This window comes from Ahaetulla prasina, chromosome 2 (genome assembly GCF_028640845.1).
Source record: "Ahaetulla prasina isolate Xishuangbanna chromosome 2, ASM2864084v1, whole genome shotgun sequence".
Lineage (NCBI taxonomy): Eukaryota > Metazoa > Chordata > Lepidosauria > Squamata > Colubridae > Ahaetulla > Ahaetulla prasina.
The window spans coordinates 184054987-184076155 of NC_080540.1; the positions used below are offsets into that span (position 1 = coordinate 184054987).

General features: G+C 40.0%; 1 protein-coding gene across 6 annotated transcripts in view; it reads left to right on the forward strand.

Moving 5' to 3' along the window:
• The first annotated feature begins 2431 nt into the window (after positions 1-2431).
• MCOLN1 (mucolipin TRP cation channel 1) overlaps positions 2432-21169 on the forward strand; it is a 46402-nt gene continuing 27664 nt past the window's right edge. For 3 of the 6 annotated variants that reach the window (XM_058168325.1, XM_058168329.1, XM_058168328.1), the window contains exon 1: positions 2432-2551. The gene's annotated coding sequence lies outside the window, so the exon portion shown is untranslated. The other 3 variants (XM_058168326.1, XM_058168327.1, XM_058168330.1) reach the window with 3 other exon arrangements.

Sequence of the window (21169 nt, forward strand, 5' to 3'; positions counted from 1 at the left end):
TTTCCTTTTCTTTTTCACAACATGTTTGTAACGTGTTCCAGTGGGCTAACACTGCTGAATGGAAAACACAGCCCTATTCTTTTTACTAGGTTATTTGTTCCAGTATGGTTGCCCATTTTTCCCCAGGGGATTTCAGTTCAAAGCCTGACTAGACTTTTTCTTTCTTCCCGGACCTTTCCGTCAGTTCAAAGCCTAACCAAATCTTCCCTTTTTCCCTAAGAGATTTCCTGGACCTCCCCTGCTAGTCCAAGTTTGGTCAGAACCCTCCCCTGAACTTCAAATTCTTATTCCAACACTCCTTTCAAAGTGTAGGCAAATCTCTATTAGGTATTTCCCACATCACAGTCACTCACACACACAAGGCAACACTCCCCTTCCCAAGGAAAAATATTTCTACTCACCGACAAGAGCTCAGTTCCATAACCGCCCACAGTGCAAGCCTCTTTGGTTAGGCATTCAGGGCAGGCAGAATTGGAGTCTGCCAGCAAATGACCAGGTCAAAGTCACTGGATAAATTTTTCCAGGAGTGCTCTTGACTTCGGTACTCGTCCAAGCTGGTTTCTTCGGTCTGCCTTTAATGAAGGCCACCAAGCCTCAAAGCGGCTCAGTTTGTGGGAAGCTGAATGCAGCCACCTTGAAGAAAACTGGGCCTTCAAGCCCCAACTGAGGTGCCAGAAATGTAAGGTCCCAAAATATACTTGAGTCACCAGAATGCCAAAGAGAGAAACTCAAGACGAGGCTTGCAAAAAGAAGCATATTTTATTTATGGACAAAATACCATACTGGGTAAAACCGTTCCAAGCACATACAAAATAGACATGTATATGGAAAGGCCACACCTTGGGGAAGGTATGGTGTCCCTTTATACCTTCAGAGGCATTAGCTTAATACCCAATTCTGGCCCCCTGGGCCATGCCTTCCCTGTAGCCCTGCATTGGCTGTACAGCAAGGAGCAGGGGCACGGGGCTGAGCGCCTAGCAACAGAGGGGCTGGATGTGTAGCAACCCTGCTTCTTGAGATATCCACCAGGCACGGAGTGGTATAGAAAAACAATACAGGTAAGATCACTGGTAGAAGCAAATGCCAGAGGCAATTCTAATTCTTAGCAAAGCAATTTTCACAGAAGCAAAACAGCAAGCCAACCCAATTCTACTGACTCTATACATCCCACTAATTCTACTTGTTCTATTATTATTATGTCCCTTCACTGTGATGCATTTTCCTGTTCCTGTTGAATTACTCACTCTCTAGTAAAATGATTTCTGCAGTGATGGCTTGTAGTGTGCTTACTTACTCTGCATGAAACAGAAATCACACAATAACAACACAATAACATATGCATCACGACACCATCATAGAAATGAGCTAAACATTCAGCATCATGATGCATCACTTGCCTTCCTTGCAGATATTCGATTAATATGAAACTGGCTACCTGAAAATCCTGCAATTCTCTAGAAAATACAGACTTCTCCAAAGCCTGTGTCTGCTTCCCTAGAGGCCAAGTTTAATAAGATTCTTATAAGATACAGATGTGCTGTTGTTGTTGTTGTTGTTGTTGTTGTTGTTGTTGTTGTTGTTGTTGTTATTATTAATAATAATAATAATAATAATAATAATAATAATAATAATAATAATAATAATAATAATAATAATAATAATAATTCGATTTTTATACCACCCTTCTCCCGAAGGACTCAGGGCGGTGTACAGCCCGGTGTTATGGAGCAAATGCAGGTAAAACTAGTTATGGCTGGCTGGAGAACCTTGGATGCTAAAGTTCATACATTTTAAAAGTTGTTGAGGTTGAGAAACACTACAGATTTTATATGAACATCTGAAATGAGCTTATTTCATTTGGTTATCAAAATATCCATCTTGTTAAAGTAACCACTATATCTCCCTTCTACTGTCTGATAGGACTTGAAATATTACACAGGATGTAATCAAATTCTGACCTGGAATACCTCAAGCCTGACATGAGCTAACACGTTTACTAATCTACTAGGGGGTAATGTCCCTTCCGAATTGTTGATACATCGTTGTTGATACATAGTAGTGGCTTTGTTTTAATTTCTTATTGCCATCTCTTGCCTGTAATAAAGTTAGTTCCCTTCCAAGCTGAGACAGAATAAAACTTGAAACTTTAAAAGGCAGCCCTAGCCGCAAGATAAATTCAGCATCGCGCCACAACTGACTAGCACATTGGTCTCCAACCTTGGCAACTTTTAAGACTGGTGAACTTCAACTCCTGAGGAATTCTGGGAGTTGAAGTCCACAAGTTTTTAAAGTTGCCAAGGTTGGAGGCTACTGTATTAGAAAGTTGCTCTCACACTGTCGTTCTATTACTTTTCCTATCTCTATGCTCTCTTTCCCTTGGCGCGTGACGAAGCTGGGGGCAGCCCTGCCACTGCCAGCCCTGGCCTCATGACCGGATGTTTGGAGTCACTGTTTATACTTTCGAGGCGCCGGCGGTAAGGAGATCCCTGTTGGCAGCCCCATTCCTTATGGGCTTCGCCGAAGATAAGAGAAGATCTGCGACAGAAAATTGGTAAGGATTCGGTTATTCTGCCTGACTTCCAGGGTCCGTCTGGCTTGAAAGGGTGGTGACAATCCACTGTTGTTTTTTTCACAAATGACATTTATTTTGTGCTTCTAACTCAGAAGCAGTCCATATCTCTTTGAGAGAGTGTTTAGCCATATAGGTTATATATGGAGAGGAATAATGAGAAAATAGGTTTCCCACTCCAGCTATCAGAAATCTAAAAAGTTTTCAGGGCAGTGAGAGAAGATCATGCTGTTTTTGAAAAGAATGAGTTGACGTTTCCGGATCTGATACTGCATTAAAAAGAGCGTGGTATTTTCAGCAACGTAACGAAGCTGTTGCAAAGCTTCATATTCTCAAAATGTATGGGACTACAGCAATCATCATCCCTACATGTATAGATAAGCTGTTTGGTAGGACAATGCCCAGAAATATTTTACAAGAAGAGTTCTCCATTCCTCTGAATACAACAAAATACCTTATAGAATAGAATAGAATAGAATAGAATAGAATTTTTTATTGGCCAAGTGTGATTGGACACACAAGGAATTTGTCTTGGTGCATATGCTCTCATTGTGCATAAAAGAAAAGATACGTTCATCAAGGTACGACATTTGCAACACAATTGATGGTCAATATCTCAATATAAATCATAAGGATTGCAACAAAGTTACAGACTTGAAATCCTGGGTTTAGAAAATTTAGAACTACGCTGCCTTTGACATGACCTGAGTTTAACTCATAGAATCATCTATTATAATGTCCTTCCTGTCGAAGACTACTTCAGCTTCAATTGCAACAATACATGAGCACACAATAGATTTAAGCTTAATGTTAACCGCTCCAATCTTGATTGCAGAAAATATGACTTCAGTAACAGAGTTGCTAATACTTGGAATATACTACCTGACTCTGTGGTCTTTTCCCAAAATCCCCAAAGCTTCAACCAAAAACTGTCTACTATTTACCTCACCCCATTCCTAAGAGGTCTGTAAGGGGCATGCATAAGAGCACAGGCATGCCTACCGTTCCTGTCCTATTGTTTCCTTTCATTATATCCAATTAATATAGTTATTACATACTCATGCTTATATATATGCTCATATATTGTATAGTTATTTCATGCTTATGCTTATATATACCATGTGGCAAAATAAATAAATACAAATAAAATAAAATATAAAACGAAGGATGTAATTGTGAAAGCCATATTAAAGAATTGAGAGGGGGGTTCTTCTGTGGCATGCTATTCTTCTTATATAGTGAAGCATTTATTTAAGAGTCAGATTAGATGCAATTTAGGGCTTCACATTTGGCCTTCTTCCTCCCTCCCTCCCTCCCTCCCTCCCTGATGAAAACAGACTAAAGAGAGAAAATGACAAGGAAATAACAGGCAGTAGAGAGAAAGCAGAGCTATATAACTCATTCTCTGCATCAGTCTTCATGCAAAAAGAAACTATAACCCAACTTACCAAAAAACATAAACGTAAAAGACAGACCAGAAGTAAACATTAAATATTAAAATAAGCAAGAAAATGGTAAGAGACCGCCTGTCTGATCTGGATGAATATAAAACACTGGGACCTGATGGATTACATCCCAGAGTTCTGAAGGAGCTGGCAGATGTCATCTCAGAACCATTGTACCATATCTTTCAAAAATCCTAGAGCATTGGGGAACCTGAGGATTGGAAAAGAAGTGGTGTGATTCCCATTTTCAAAAAAGGAAAAAATCAGGCCCAGGAAACTACAGACCAATCAGCCTAACATCGATATCTGGGAAGGTACTAGAAAAGATAATAAAAAACATCTGCAAAAATCTAGAAACAAATGAAGTTATAACTAGAAGTGAGCACTGTTTGTTAAAAACAGATGATGCCAAACCAATCTTATTTCATTCTTTGTCAAAGTGACTAAATCAGTGTACCAGCAAAATGCTGTGGACATACAGTTATATACTTAGACTTCAGTAAGGCATTCGACAAAATAGACCACAATCTAGCTTCTTGGTAAGCTAGAAAAAAGTGGAATACATAGCATCAGCACCAGATGGATTTATAACTGGCTGACAAACTGTACTTAACAAGTAGTCCTTAATGGTATTACGTCTATGTGGAGGGAAGTAAGCAGTGGGGTATTATCAGATTCGGTCTTAGGCCCAGTACTCTTCCATATCTTCATAAATTACTTAGATGAGGGAATAGAAGGGGAACTCATCAAATTTGCAGATTACACTAAGCTGGCAAGAATAGCCAATACTTGCTCAAAATCCAGATGGATCTCAAGACTTGAACATTGCACCCTATCTAACAAAATGAAATTCAATGTAGAGAAAAATCTTAGGCAAGAAAAACCAAAAGTACACATATAGATTAGGTGAAACCTGGCTTAATAACAGTAACTGTGACAGAGATCTTGAAGTCCGAGTGGACAATCAATCAAATATGACCCAGCAGTGTGCGGCAGCAGCCACAAAAGCCAATGCAATCCTAAATTGCATTAACAGAGAGATTGAATGAAGGTCATGTGAGGTAATAATAGCACTCTATAAAGCCTTAGTAAGACCACACCTAGAATACTGCATCCATTTTTGGTCACACACAACAAAAAAGATGTTGAGACTCTAGAAAGAGTGGAGAAAAGAGCAAAAAAGATAATTGGAGCCTGGAGGCTAAAACATGTGAAGAACAGTTACAGGAACGGGGCATGGCTACTCTAGTGAAGAGAAGGATCAGGGTTGGCATTATAGCGGTGTTCCAATATTTGAGTCGCTGTCACAGAGAAGAGTGGGACAACCTATTTTCCAAAGCACCCAAAGGCCAGACAAGGAACAATGGATGGAAACTGATCAAGGAGAGATTCAACCTAGAAATAAGGAGAAATTTTCTGACAGTGAGAACGATCGGCCAATGGAACAACTTGCCTTCAAAAGCTATGAGTGCTTTATCTCACTGGAGGCTTTCAAGAAGAGACTAGACTGCCACTTGTTAGAAATGGTATAAGATCTCCTGTTTGAGCAGAGGGTTGGACTAGATTACCTTCCAAGTCTGTTATCTAAGTTATTCTTATTCTAAGTTATTGTTCCTTTCCAGCTTTTGTAGATGGCTGATTTGGATTGTCACTGCAATGGGAGGGAGATGAGTACAATCCATGGCTAAATGGTGAAAACAAGCAGTAAGAGATGAGTATAGCAAATGATTATCTAGAGATGGTTAAACCAGTTAGACAGCAGCTATAAGGATCTGCCTCAACAACCTTCCCAAGAAAGTAAAACTCTTGAATCAATTTACATTTCAAAAGGAACTTTTACTGAGAGATAATGATTTCAGAAAAGTCAGGCGGAATCTGAAATTCAGATGCGAAGCTTTAGGCCTAATGTTCCCTTGTAACACCACCCCCCTTGATATCATGTCCATCAGTATCCAATAATATGTTACAAAGGTATTTTGAAAATCTCCAAAGTTGGATGGTGAGCAGAGTTCATCTTCAGGACACTGCGAGCTTGGATACCAGGCCCAGACTGGTGCAGAGGGAGTCACTGCAGATGATAGGCTCCCAGCAGTTACAGCAAAGGCAAAGCAAAAGCATGTAAACTATGTGGCCCATGATGCCTCCCCATTCCCTTCCAGAATGCCAGTGTTTCAATAGGGACTTGACATGCTGCCTCCCTAGAAGAATGAGATCTTCAACTGGAGGAGAAAATAGAATAATAATTTAGATTTGTCAGGATATCAATCAGGAAATCCTTTAAGTAATATAGGGTCTTGGACATGAGTTTTATCAACCCACTCATTTTGGGAGCTAGGGAAATCCTTCCACGCCACTGGACCTTTCCTCTGTAAGTGGGAATCCAGGATCCTCTTTATCTCAAAATGTTGTTCACCTTCAATCATGAAAGGTTCAGGGACAGGAGGGGGTGTTGGCCGTAAAGGCAAGGTAGATTCAGGTTTCAGTAAGTTGCAATGAAAAACTGGGTGGATTTGTAATGCAAAGTCCTGAAAGGTCGAATCCCCTTGAACCCTCCCCCAACCTCCAGTATTCACTGTGCTCCTGAAAAAGCAGGAAAAGAGGAAGGTGTCCACTTCTGCTAACAACTGATTTCTTTTTGTGGTTTCTAAAAGCAGACGGAAAAAGCGTGAGTGAACAATTATTGGTTTGCAAGTATTTTTGATTTTCTGACTTCCACCTTTTTTTTAAAAAAAGAGAAATTTTTAGAGAAACTGAAAGCAGAGCGATACATCAAAGGGAGACTTGCTGTTGAATCGAAACTGAATGGAGATTTTATCTTATTGTGTTTGACTGTGGACTGTTGGATTATATTACATTGTTTAAGTACTTTACAAGGGGATTCTCAGCAGGAACTTTGTCATGAAGGTTCTTTCAGAAGAATGGATTCGTGACTTTATACAGGATTACACAGAAAGTATGTATTTAATTATTCAAAAATACGAATTGATAAAAAATGGGGACGTTTTGGATGAGAGCTTGGAGCAAATTAACCAGTGCAATCACTCGGAAATAAAAGTGGATAAATATGAAGATATGATTGTGAATAAACAAGTTGATGTAAAGAAGTTTTCTTTAAATAGTTTGGATGAAATGCCTGAATTTGTGCTACAGGAGATTGTCCCTCGAACGGAAAAGACTCACAAGCTTAATGTTTCCCAAGAGTTCTCTTTTTGGACTGATGGAATATACGGCAGTAATTTTTGGATTCTTGGACATAAGGAATTACTAGGAAATATCGTGATTGACTTTTTAAAAGGAGTAATGAAGGAAAGATAGAGATTAATGCATCAAAAAAAATGGCAAGAGACAAAAGTATTATCTTTGAAACAAGGTTTTTTTAAAATATTAACAGACAAAAATATTAGTGTCCCGGAAAGACAATTTGTGAGGAAGATCTGGAAGAAATGGGTTGATTATATGTTTTATATCTATCATAACAGACTAGATATTTGGATCTATATTGGATTTTGATGAGGAAGGACTAAAGTTGAATAGATATTGTAATTTTCTGTATTGAAATTTTATAAGGTGTTGCACTAAATTTTAAATAGAATATTCTCAAAAGATCTTATGTAAGAAAGACATGGGGGGAAAATTATATGGTTATAGAAGTTATAAGGGACATATTTTTTGAATTGGTTTGGATTTTTATGCTTTAGCTGATTTTAAATACTTTAGGATTAATTTGTTCTATTGATTTATATATTTTACTACTGTTAATTCTTAATTTTTATTTTTATTTTTTATTTTTTTGAAGGATTTTGGTTATGTTAGGAGGAAGTCAGAGCTAGAGAGAGAAAATTGGTATAATAGTTTTGGGGGAAAATTTTCTTAGCATATGTTTGTTTTATTTTTAATTATACCTTGTGCTTGTTCCGGGAAGCCAGGGGGGAGGGGGGAAGGTATTAGTGAAGGGAGGGGGGTTGGGGGGAAAGGGGGAAAAAAATTTTTGTAAAACTTTTTGAATAAAAAACAACAACAACAACAAAAAACTGGGTGGATCCTCCACAAGGATTTAGCTAATTTCAGCACCACTGTAACTGGATTTATAATTCATTTGATAGGAAAGGGGCCTATAAACTTGGGACCCAATTTTTTAGAGGGTTGCAAGGATTGGAGGAATTTTGTAGACAAATATACATGATCCCCAATTTTAAACTCCTTAAGTTCAACCTTTTTTTATCAGCCTGGACTTTGTAAGTATTTTCAGCTTCAGTGAGGGCCTTTCGTACAACAGATCAGGTGTTTTGTAGGTGAGTGATCCACTCTTTCAATGATGGAATTACAGGATATTTTACTGGCAATTCAGGCATAGGTTTAAATTCTTGTCTCATAGCTACGTGGAACGGAGTGAAACCAGTGCTATTATGCACCACGTTGTTGTAGAGCACCTCTAGGAGGTCGGTCCAGTTGTCTTATAGATACTGTTCCAGAACCAAATTCGGTTCCACTGTTAGTTTGAGTATGGTGACTAGACCTTAATCTTTGTTTGGTACCAAATAAGTCCAAAAGGCCCTCCAAAATTTGGAAGTGAATTGGATCCCCCTGTTGGAAACAATTTGCTGTGGAGCACCATCTTTTGGCTAGTCCTTTAGCCGTGGGAATCTTGGCAAGGGATAAAGTAGACTTGAGGGATGCGGTGGCTCAGTGGCTAAGATGCTGAGCTTGTTGATCGAAAGGTTGACAATTCAGCGGTTCGAATCCCTAGTGCTGTGTAACAGGGTGAGCTCCCGTTATGTGTCCCAGCTTCTGCCAACCTAGCAGTTCGAAAGCACGTAAAGTCCTTCGGGAGAAGGGCGGTATAAAAATCAAATTAAATAAATAAAAAAATAAATAAATAAATAAAAAATGCAAGTAGAAAAATAGGGACTACCTTTGGTGGGAAGGTAACAGCATTCCATGCGCCTTTGGCGTTTAGTCATGGCGGCCACATGACCATGGAGACATCTTTGGATGCGCTGGCTCTTCGGATTTGAAACGGAGATGAGCACCGCCCTGTAGATTCGGGAACGACTAGCACATATGTGTGAGAGGAACCTTTACCTTTACATTTAAAGTAGACCTGTTTTGAGAAAAGGTCCATTACGATCCAAATTACTGTGTTCCCTAAGCTTTCAGGGAGTTCTAAGATAAAGCCCATAGAAATCTCTGTGCATGGTGCTGAAGACTAAGCTACAGTTTGGAGGAGACCTGATATCCTCCCTTGCCTTCACTTTGCTGGCACACAAATAGGGCAGCTGGAGATATAGCTTTCAATGTCCTTTTTGAGGGAAGGCCACCAAAATTGTCTTTTTATGTGAGGTAATTTTTTTACAAACAGATGTCCCACCTGTTTGGTATCATGGCACGCTTACGTAAGTTTAACTCTTTGACTGGCAGGCACATACAGCTTGGCCCCCTATCCAAGTCAGACCATCCTGAATGGAACAAATATTTTTATGGGTATTAAACCCATAAAAATGGGTTTGAATCATGTGACTGCAGGGAGGAAGGTGCTCCAGCTCTCCTCATGGGTAAACCTGCTTATTTTAGGGGGAAGGGGAGTGTCTGTTTGAGTGAGTGAATCATGTGAGTGCAAGGAGGAAGGTGCTCCAGTTCACCTCATGAATAAATCTGCTTGCTTCTGGGGGAGGGGAGAGTAGCTGTTTGATGAGTAAGTGGGAAGTCTTGTTAACTGTGTCCATGGGAAAAACTGGTTAGATGGTATCCGTCAGCCTTGGAAGGCAACTCATGTAGGAGAAGGAAAACTGCGATCTCAAACCTCCACTGCCTTGTGGCTATACCCATCTATAGGAAAGTCTTTGGGAGTCAACTTTGAAGCAAAACCTGGAGCAGGAGTCCCGGAGTGAGGAGGAGTGCTAAAGGAATAATACCTCTCTAAAAAACCTTGGTCCAGCTGGCCCGTCTGGTAGCACCTCATAAAGGCCCCTTTCCAGAGTTACAGGAGAAGATGGTCAACTGTCTTGAAGGCGGAAGAGAGCTTTATGCCCCAACGGCAGATAAAACGGCAGAACCACCTTCTAGGAGAAGGGAAACTCTGATTACAAACCTCCACTGCCTTTTGGCTATATCTACTACTGGAAAAGGCTTCAGGAATCAACATCGAGGCAAAAGCCGGAGCTGGAGTCCCAGAAGCAGTTTGTGACTGTACATTCACGTTCTGGTAACTCCTGCAACACAGCTGGAACTAATCGTATCTGCTTTGCCATTCCATTGGACTATTTCAGCAGCGTGGAGAGGGGGGATCTGCTACCCAGGCCTCGTGCTCTGGAGAGGACACTCCAGCTTTGCATGCAGCATTGAAACAACATGTGTTGTGCCTCGTCCTCCCCCTCTCCTCAGCCGGGCCCCTCCCATCTCCTGCCGGGCCTGCCTTGTCCTCCCTCCTCTCCTCAGCCGGGCCCCTCCCATCTCCTGCCGGGCCTGCTATCAGATTCAGAGTCTGATAATGAAGAGGAACGGCCTGGCATGCCTCCAGCCCCCAGCCCTGGCACCATGCCCAGACAGAATGTCAGGAATGAACAAACAAACCTCACTCCTAAAGCGTGTAAGCAGGGAGCCAGCCACGTGCTAGAATTACCGGCAGCAGATTCAGAGGAAGGGAATCCACAGTGGACGGATCCCCACTTCCGGAGATCTGAGAGGCGACGTCAGCAGAAGGAAGGGAGGGGCAGGCCTGGATAAATGCTGAGTCATGGAGCCACACCCCATGGCCTATATAAAAGACCAACTTGAGTCAAGCAATTTGAGTCAAGCAAAGTCTCATCTGGTTTGCTGAAGTCACACCTTGGATTCCTGCCTGCCCTGAGAAATCTGAAAGGAATTTGGCAAAGCTGAAGAGGCTTCATGGCTACGCTTGATACAGACTTCCCAGACCCGGTCGTCGGAGGGGGAGGGGGACACGACAACACGGGAAGTCGCAGTTACCAGTTATAAGTCTTTGTTTGATTGGTGTAGAACTGTTCTGTTTCCCTCCCCCAATACTCCCAACAAAGAGTCAGTCAAAGGCTTCTTCCTAATTTATTTACATTTGGCTGAATTCCTTCTGGCACAGAGATGTCTCCCCACACGCCTGCCAAAATCCCTGGAGATAACCAAAAAATTATAGATAAAGCACGATTCACTCACAAACAGATTCTTCTATCCATGATACAGTTTGCCGGCGCAAATTCATTTCTTTGTCCAAGACAAAAAGCCAGGAAGTTCCGCCTCTTGCTTTATAGCCCCTGTGGGTGTCACTCCATGACTCATCATTCTTTGACTTTGTCCCAACGCTTCCTCTGTTGCGCGCGCCAGTCATGTCTGCGCAGTCTTGCATCAAGCCAAGATTGTTCTTGGGGCGTTGCCAAATCAGAAGAAGGCTCGGGGGAATCAGGCCTTGCTAGCCCCTCCTCTTCCTCCTGGGTGGGTGCCATGGAGGGAGAGGGCCCAGGGGAAGCAGGTCTTGCCAGTTCCTCTTCCTCACTTTCTGAATCATCCTCCAGGATCCGAGTCCGGGAACCTGGGTCACAACAAGAACGTGACGCCAGGGGCCACTTCCTGGGTGGGAGAGGTTATTGTACCTCATTGGGCAGTTACCGCCCACTTTAAGCTGGGCAGCCCCTAGCCAGTACGGTGCTGCCCTGCCACAGTCTGTTACACTCAAAGAGTGCGTGGGGTTTAGGGTCAAAGCCGACAAGCAGATCGATAACTTTGCAACATGCAACAAACATAAGAAACTTTAGCCCTAGAGTTGGGCACCTGGAATGTTCCCCGGCCTTTCTGACAATTTACTAGAGATAGATGACGTACATACGACAGCTGTCATTGACATGGAGCTGAGCAGACTGCAGCTGGACATCATTGCCCTTCAAGAGACAAGACTGTTAAACTCGGGATCTGTTAAGGAGAGAAACGTCTCGTTCTTCTGGCAGGGAAAACCATCAAACAAATCTAGGGAATATGGGGTTGACTTCGCAGTCAGAAACAGCCTACTAGGATCCATTACTCCACTTGCTGCAGGAAGTGAAAGAATTCTGTCCTTGCAGCTCCACTCATCAGCAGGGCTAGTTACTCTTATTAGTGCATATGAACCGACATTATCGTCTTCAGTAGAATCCAAAGACAAATTCTACGATGATCTGGCTGCTACTATCATGAAAATCCCTGAGAAAGAACCACTGTTTATCCTTGTCGATTTTAATGCCAGAGTTGGAGCTGATTATAGTTCTTTTTTTAAAAAAAATAATTTTTATTTCCATTTTCCAACATCATATTTATGTACAAACTATTATCCATCATTAATCATTAATTTTATCTATTATTGATTCAGGCCTGCCCGACTGCCTTTCTTCACAACCTCCCTCTCTACCCTCTACTACTTTCCGATCCTTCATCTCCTTCACTTTACTACTTCCTCTCCTCCTTCCCCACTCCTCCCTTCTTCCACCCTATCTAACTTCTTATTCCCCTCCTCCTTCTCAACTCTTTCTTACCTACTTTCTTCCCTCCTTCTACCCCTCTCTCCTTTTCTTTCTGAAATGGCAGTCGGGCAGCCCCAATATCATTTTAAATTTTAATTTCATATCTTCAAACATTATTGTACATTAATAATCAATCCATGTATCATTTCCCCCCCCTTTCACCCCTCCTCCCCCTCCCCCCCGGACTTCCCAGAGCAAATACCGGGTATTATGACCAACAATCACAAGCTAAAGTATACAAAATATACATAACCTCCCACCCTCAAAAATTTAAAACTTTAAATCCCCTTACAATAAAAATAAAGAGATAGGAAAGAATAATAAAAAAGAAAAGAAGCCGTACCAACTTCACATATTACTTCTTCTTAAAATCCATTTTTAAAATTAATCCATCTTCTCAAATTCAAATTTTTTCCACTTGTATATTCCTTCAAATTTCATAAGTCCATTTCTTAAATTACAGTCCATCTTCTCGAACTCAAATTTTCATCACATATATTTCTTCAATTGCCATAACATTTAATGTCCGTTCTTCTTAGAGTCCATTTTAAAAATTAGTCCTTCTCCTAAAATTCAAATTTTTTCAAAATTTTTTGTATATTCCTTCAAATTTCAGTCCATTTCTTAAATTACAATCCAGCTTCTCAAACTCAAATTCTCATCACTTATATATTTCTTCAATTGTCATAACGTTTAATGTCCGATCTTCCAATACTACTCCATCAATCAAATATCATTTCGAATGAAGTCTCTCAAATACAATATTTCCAGCTTAACTTCATAACTTTCTGTCTATAAACGTGTCAATTAAAACAAATAATCATTTAAACTACATCCACAATATAACAGTAAACAGTTAAAATCATTATATCCACAACATTATCTAAATTCATAAATTTTACTTTCCATCCTTCACAATTAAATAATATCATCCCATAGGTTTATACCATACAAATAACAAATAACAAAAATCCTATAATTTATATCCTAAACAAATCAATTCCAAAAATTTACATCTTAAACATTCCTCCTCTCTCCTATTCTATTTTCCATCGTTTCCAAACCAGTTAACTTAGCATCTAACAACAAAGGATTCCCACTCTTTAAAACATTAATATAGAAATGTCTTGCTTTCATAACTGAATTAAGAAAATACTTTCTACCTCTAAAATTCACTGACAAACCCATTGGAACTTCCCATCTAAAATATATCTGATATTTCTTAAACTCATCCACTAAAAAAGCAAATTCTCTTCTCTTTCTTAACATTTTAGGAGGAATTTCCTTCATCATTTTTATATCTTGTCCCAATATTTGAAATTTATTTTTATAAAAGGCTTGCAAAATTTCATACCTAATCTTTTTAGTTGTAAAATAAATAACCACATCCCTCGGTACTCTTTTTTGTCTTGCCCACCAAGAATTAACACGATAAATTCTTTCAATATTAATCTCAAAGTCTTCTGGCTCCACACCCTTTATCTGAGCAAAGGCTTGCGTAAAAATCTCTTTTAAATTTTCTTTCCTACTTTGCTTCAACCCCCTCACCCTTATAGCATATTCCATCAATCTATATTGTAATATTACTCTTTCTTCATCTGCCCTATCTACCTTTGCCTGTATATCTTCCATCTTATTATCTAAGTTCCAGTTGTTTTGATTCTTTTCAATTTCCTCTATTTTCCTTTGCAACCTACAGGTTCTGCGAGCTGCTCGTAGCAAAGTCCAACAGACTGCTGGGAGATTATTGGCCGCACCTTTGCTCTCGGATCCAAATAGCAGCTGATACAGGCAACATCAAGGAGATGTATGATGGCATCAAGCAGGCCTTCAGCCCAACACAGAACAAATCTGGCCCTCTGAAGTCTGCTACAGGTGAGGTTATCCAGGACTGAGCACAGCAGATGGCACGTTGGGTGCAGCACTACTCTGAGTTGTATTCTAGAGAAAATGTGGTAACTGAAGAAGCATTAAATAACATTGAGTGCCTGCCTGTCTTGGAGGAGCTTGACAGTGAACCAACTTCAGAAGAACTAAATGCGGCCCTGGATTCCCTTGCCTCTGGCAATGCACCCAGGAAAGAAAACATCCCTGCCGAAGTTCTGAAGTGCTGCAAAGAGAACATCCTCACTGAACTGCATGAAATCTTCTGTCTTTGTTGGAGGGAAAGTGGAGTATCACAGGACATGAAAGATGCAAATATCGTCACACTATACAAGAGCAAAGGCGATGGGTGACTGTAACAACTACTGCGGCACTCTCTTCTTAGTGTTGTAGGGAAGCTGCTTGCCTGTGTTGTACTAAAGAGGCTCCAGGTGCTTGCAGAGAGAGTCTATCCAGAATCACAGTGTGGATTTCGAGCCAACAGATCCACTACTGACATGGTATTTTCCTGCAGTTGCAGGAAAAATTCAGGGAACAAAGACAGCCACTTTTCGTAGCCTTCATAAATCTTACGAAGGCATTTGACTTGGTTAGCAGGGACAGTCTTTATAAAATTCTCCCCAAGATTGGATGTCCACCTCAGCTCCTCAACATCATCAGGTCCTTTCATGTGGAAATGAAGGGCACTGTAGTTTTTGATGGCTTAACATCAGATTCCTTTGATATTCGAAGTGGAGCGAAGCAGGGCTGTGTCCTCACACCAACTTTTTTTGGAATCTTTTTTGCTGTCATGCTGAAACATGCTTTTGGCACTGCAACAGAGAGTATTTACCTCCAGACCAGATCAGACGGAAAACTCTTTAATCTCTCTAGATTGAGAGCAAAGTCTAAAGTCCAGCTGAAATGCTTACGGGATTTCCTCTTCGCTGACGATGCTGCTGTTACTGCTCACTCTGTCAAAGATCTTCAACAATTTATGGACTGTTTTAGCTAGGCCTGCCAAGACTTTGGACTAATAATCAGCCTGAAAAAAACACAAGTCATGGGTCAGGATTTGGATTCACCTCCCTGTATTACAATCTCTACACAAGAACTGGAGGTCATCCGTGACTTTGTTTATCTCAGCTCAACTATCTCTGACACTCTCTCTTTAGATACTGAACTGAATAAACATATTGGTAAAGCGGCCACCACATTTTCCAGACTTACAAAGAGGGTATGGCTTAATAAGAAGCTGACGGAACATACAAAGATCCAGGTCTATAGAGCCTGCATCTTGAGCACACTCTTGTTCTGCAGTGAGTCTCCGATGTATTCTTGGCATTACCTGGCAGGACAAAGTTCCAAATAGTGCAGTCTTGGAACGTGCTGGAATTTCTAGCATGTATGCACTACTGAAACAACGACATCTACGCTGGCTTGGGCATGTTGTGAGAATGGCTGATGGTCGAATTCTGAAAGATCTCCTCAGAGGAGACCACAGTTGTGATATAAGGATATCTGCAAGAGGGACCTAAAGGCCCTGGGAATGGACATTAACAACTCCAATTGTTCAGCTTGGAGCCTAAAGATGCAGCATGGCCTTCTCCAATTCGAAGAGACATTTGTTCGGCAGGCTGAGGCAAAGAGGCAGTTCTGGAACCAGCGAAATCTGGGGGCTGGGCAGGGGACAGATGTATCTGCCCTCAGTGTGGAAGGGATTGCCACTCTCAAATTGGCCTTTTTAGTCACACTAGATGCTGTTTTAGGATTTCTTTCCAGAGCATGATACCATAGTCTTTTGAGATTGAAGGATGCCAATACAATGTAAATGTATTAAATCAGGTGTCGTCCTTTAGAGCGACCTTAAAAGCAGCTGCTGTGGCCCCATCCACAGGAGGTTTTTCTTTTCCCTGTGCTCTCATGGTCACATGGGCTGCCAGTTGGTGCAATGGGAGCATAGGTTTGACTATGTCTACTTTAGAGCAGTTATACTGAGGCATTCTTGACAAAGCATCAGCTAGGATTTTTTTTCCTCCTGCTAAGTAGTGCAAGGTAAAGTTGAAATGATGAAAGTATTGGGTCCAACATGCCTGTTTAGGAGAGAGTTTCTGAGGGGTTTTCAGGACTTCCAGGTTTTTGTGATCGGTCCAAACCTAGAAAGGGATTTTACTTCCCTCCAAGAAATGCCTCCACAAAAGGAGTAGCATATGCTTCCTTTTCCCACACAGCCCAATGCTATTCAGTTTCAGTTAGTTTTTTAGACGTGTACTCACAAGGCTGTAACTGTCTGTGCTCATTCTCTTGCATTAGTATGGCCCCCACTACTACATCATTGGCATCTGCTTGGATGACAAATGGTTTGTCTGTGTCCGGGTGTTTTAGTGCTGGCTTGGCAGAAAAGAGCTGCTTGAGCTTTTTGAATGCTGCCTGGCATTCCATAGTCCATTTCAGTGATTGGCTGGGTCCCCCCTGGGGTTTGTCCCCTTTTGTTTTCAATAAGTTCATGATGGGGAGGGCAATTTGTGCAAAAGAAGGAATGAACTGTCTGTAAAAATTAGCAAACCCTAGGAAGTTCCCAGTTGCTTACTGGTGCAGGGTGGTACCCATTCCAACACTGCCCACACTTTCTCTGGGTCCATTTCAATCCCTTCATGGGAAATTTTATAGCTTAAGTAGTCAATTTTGCCCTGATGAAACTCACATTTAGATAATTTGGCATACAATTTAGCAGCATGAAGCTTCTGTAGGACAGCTCTAACTAGTTTTATATGTTCAGCTTTTGTTTTTGAGTAAATAAAAATATCAAGATAAACCAGCACCACTTTGTACAGATGTTCATGGAGGACATCATTTATCAACTGCAGGCGCTCCTTGCAGTCCGAATAGGAACACTCTAAACTGGAAACAGTCAAGTGAGCAGGTGAAAACAGTTTTCCAATCATCTCCTCTTTTTATTCTAACGTGGTAGTACGGATCCCACAAATCCAGCTTTGTGAAAATCCTACGCTTCGCCTAATGGGCCAGCATGTCTTTCATGAGAGGAAGGAGGTGCATATTTTCCATGCAAACGGCATTCAGACACCTATAATCCATGCAGAGATGCAAAGACCCATCCTTTTTTCCTCTAAATGGGACTAGGGTGGCCACCCAGGGCTTGGCTGATTGGCCCTGGAACAATTTTGATGGCACAGTCTATCAGCCAATGGGGAGGGAGTTCATCTGACCCTTTTCACTGAAGACATCCCTCAGGTCCCAGTACTCCCTTGGAATTGCTGGTAGGGATCTCTCTTACATTGCAGCTCTTCTCTCTCCTAGAATAAAAACTCCCTTAGTCAAATGTTCTCTGGGGGTTTGCCTCCTGTAGGAATTTTAATAGTCTTTTTCTCCAGTCTATCTGTGTGTTCCACCATTTCAACCAGACTAGTCCCAGGACAAGGGGTCTTTCCATTCCCAGGGCAACTATGAAGCGTACGGTCTCTTTAGTGGACACCCATCTGCATCACTAAGGGTTCAGTGGCGAATGTGGCAGAAATGCCTCCTGCAGCTGAGTTGTCCAGCTGGCAAAATGCAGTTGGGTTTTTTAGCTTTCTCAGGCAAATCCCCAGTTTCTACACAAGAGCCTGACTCACCCGACACCTACTGCACCCTTAGCAGTGTTCTGACAGAGACCTGACAATTATTTATAGATAATTATCTATAGATAATTAAAATTATTCAATCCTCTAACAGTAGGCAGTCTACAGAAAAAGTCATAGCAGAGAATTTGACCTCTCTGCTGGAAATACAGGTTGGGAGAAAGAGATATATCATTGTTTGAGATGATATAATAGCTGAACATTGTTTGAGGACAAGCAGGATGAATGTTTAAAATTCCACTTAGATATAAAAGTTATTGAATGGTCATGGGCTAAATCCCTGAGTGGCTATAGATTCAGTCTAATATTTCTCCCAGGGTTGTTCTAAAGATAAGCAGGATGGGGGAGTATTGTGTATGTGGCCTTAAGAATCTTAAAGGTGTTCATATGTATTAAAACTCCCCTCATATAGGCCTTACTAGCGTCCCAAACCATCTCTATAGATGTACCTTTCTGCATATTCATAACAAAAAAATCTTTCATTTGTTTTTTTACATTCTTTTACATTTTGCTCATATTTAAACAAATTTTCATTCAACCTCCATGATCTTCTAACTCCCTTTTCCTGATCCAATTCTATCCAAACTGTATGATCAAATAAAATTCTTGGACATATCTTGGACTTCTTCGCCCTAGAAAGCAAATCATTAGTAATTAAAAAGAAGTCAATCCTAGAAAATGATTGATGTCTATCAGAAAAAAAAGTAAAATCTTTCTCTTCCATATTGCGTTCTCGCCAAATATCTTTTAATTCTAAATCTTCCATCATATCAAAAAAGACTTTTGGCAATTTCGCATGACTTGAAATATTTTGTAATCCTTTTTTGTCTTTTCAGGTATCCATCACTCCATTCCAATCATCCATTAGTATAAGTGATCTATAATCCCAATGTACTATTCTATTGTCTAGAAATTTAAAAATTTTTTCCTGTTGTTGATTAAGTGTATAAACTCCAATTAAAAGTATCTTTTCCCCTTCCAATAAGAGTTCAATTGCAATATATTTTCCTTGATTGTCCACCTCAATTATTTTTGCTATTAAGCCTTTCTTTATATATATGACAATTCCATTCTTTTTCTCTGGAGCCAAAGCAGCAAAATGTGTACCCAGTCTTGGATTTATCAAATATTTTTTATCTAAAGTTCTAATATGTGTTTCTTGCAGACAAACTATATCATTTTTAAATTGTTTCAAATAATGAAATATCTTCCTTCTCTTCTGTGGTGAATTTAAACCATTAACATTCCAAGATAAAGGTCTAATTGCCATTATCGGTATGCTGAAACTTTTGAAGCACCAGCCGCAAATCATATTTTGTTTTGGGCCTTGCTCCTCCCACTGTTTCAGTTGTGGTAGTTGCCAGTTGAGCTTATTGGGCCTTTACTTCTTGTTCCTTACGTTTAGCAGCTGCCCTTGTCAACCTTTGTTCTTTTATGCCTTCTAATCCCACTTTAGATATATCCACCACTTGCAACAAGTCTTCTTCCATAACTATAACTCCAGCTTGTTCTTGTATCTGTTTCAGCTCTTTTCCCCTTTTTGCTTCATCCTCTTTCCTCCTACCTTCTGGTGAAGGTGGACTTCCAGCTTTAAATACATTAACATAATAATCTCTTGCTTTCCAAATAGTATTAAGATGATGTGCTTTGCCTGCATAATAAACTATTATTCCAGCTGGGATATCCCATCTGTACTCTATCTGTCGCTTTTTAAGTTCATTCACCAGAAATGCATATTCTTTTCTACTTCTCAACATTTTAGGAGGGATTTCTTTTAATATTAAAATTTCTTCACCAGCAGCTTGTATTTTCTCTCCCTTATAGGAAGCTTGTAAAATTTCATTTCTCACTTTTCTTGTTGTAAAATAAATAACTACTCTCTCAGCAACTTTCTCTGTCTGGCAATCCAAGAATTCACACAGTAAATTTTATCAATTTGAAAAGCCACATCTGCTGGTCGGACTGCTAATATCTCTGCAAATGCTTCAGAAAATATTTCTCTCAAGTTCTCCTATTTATCTTCTTTTAACCCCCTAATTCTTAAAGCAAATTCCATTGCCCTATATTGTACCAAAACAGTTTCATCATCTGCTTTCTCCACTTTAGTCTGAACCTCCTCCATTTTATTTTCCATTAATTTATTTTAAATTAACTTGCTTAATTTCCTCTAATAAATTGCAGAAGAAGAGAATGGAGCTAGAGGAGGAATTAAAAAGAAAGAGCAGTTACTGGCAAATAATCCAGGAGATAAAAAAATAAAAGAATCTATAAATATATTACGAGGGCAGTTTAATATGATGATGGCAGACCAAGTCGCAACTAACTTACAATATGTTAAGCATAATACCTTTAATAATGCTAATAAGCCTGGAAGGTGGTTAGCCTATTTCATAAGAAAGAAACAGAAACTACGTACTATTGGTAAAATAGAATATAGAGGCAAAGATGTATATCAACAAAATTTGATTAAAAAAGCCTTTGTAGAATTTTATACAAAGTTATATGTTAGAGATTGTATCAAAGATATAGATATAGAAAGATACTTACAGGAGCAAGGTATTCAAGAAATTACAGAGCAACGGGAGGAATTGAATCAACTTATAACTTAGAAGAAATAATTTTAGCAATTAAACAGCTTAAAATTGGTAAAGCACCAGGAACAGATGGTTTAATGGCTGTTTATTATAAAAATTTACAACATGAGATGGTGGAACCGCTTAAGGAATTGTTTAATAGAATTCAATTTGGAGGAGAAGTACCTCCTTCATGGAGGACAGCTTTTATTTCGCTAATACGAAGGAAGATCAAGATTGTAATAAACCAGAAAATTATAGGCCAATATCGCTTTTAAATACTGATTATAAGATTTTTGCTAAGATATCAGCAAATAGATTAATGCCAGTTATGAGTCAAATAATTCATAATGATCAATCAGGATTTATTAGGGCAGACAAATGAGAAATAATATGAGACAAATTGTAAACTTATTGGAATATTTAGAAAGAAACAGCCAGGTTCCAGCAGCGCTCTTTTTTCTGGATGCTGAAAAGGCCTTTGATAGATTGAATTGGCAGTTTTTATTTAAATTAATAGAAAGAATGCAATTTGGAAGTTATTTTATACAAGCTATTAAAGCAATATATCAGAGGCAAA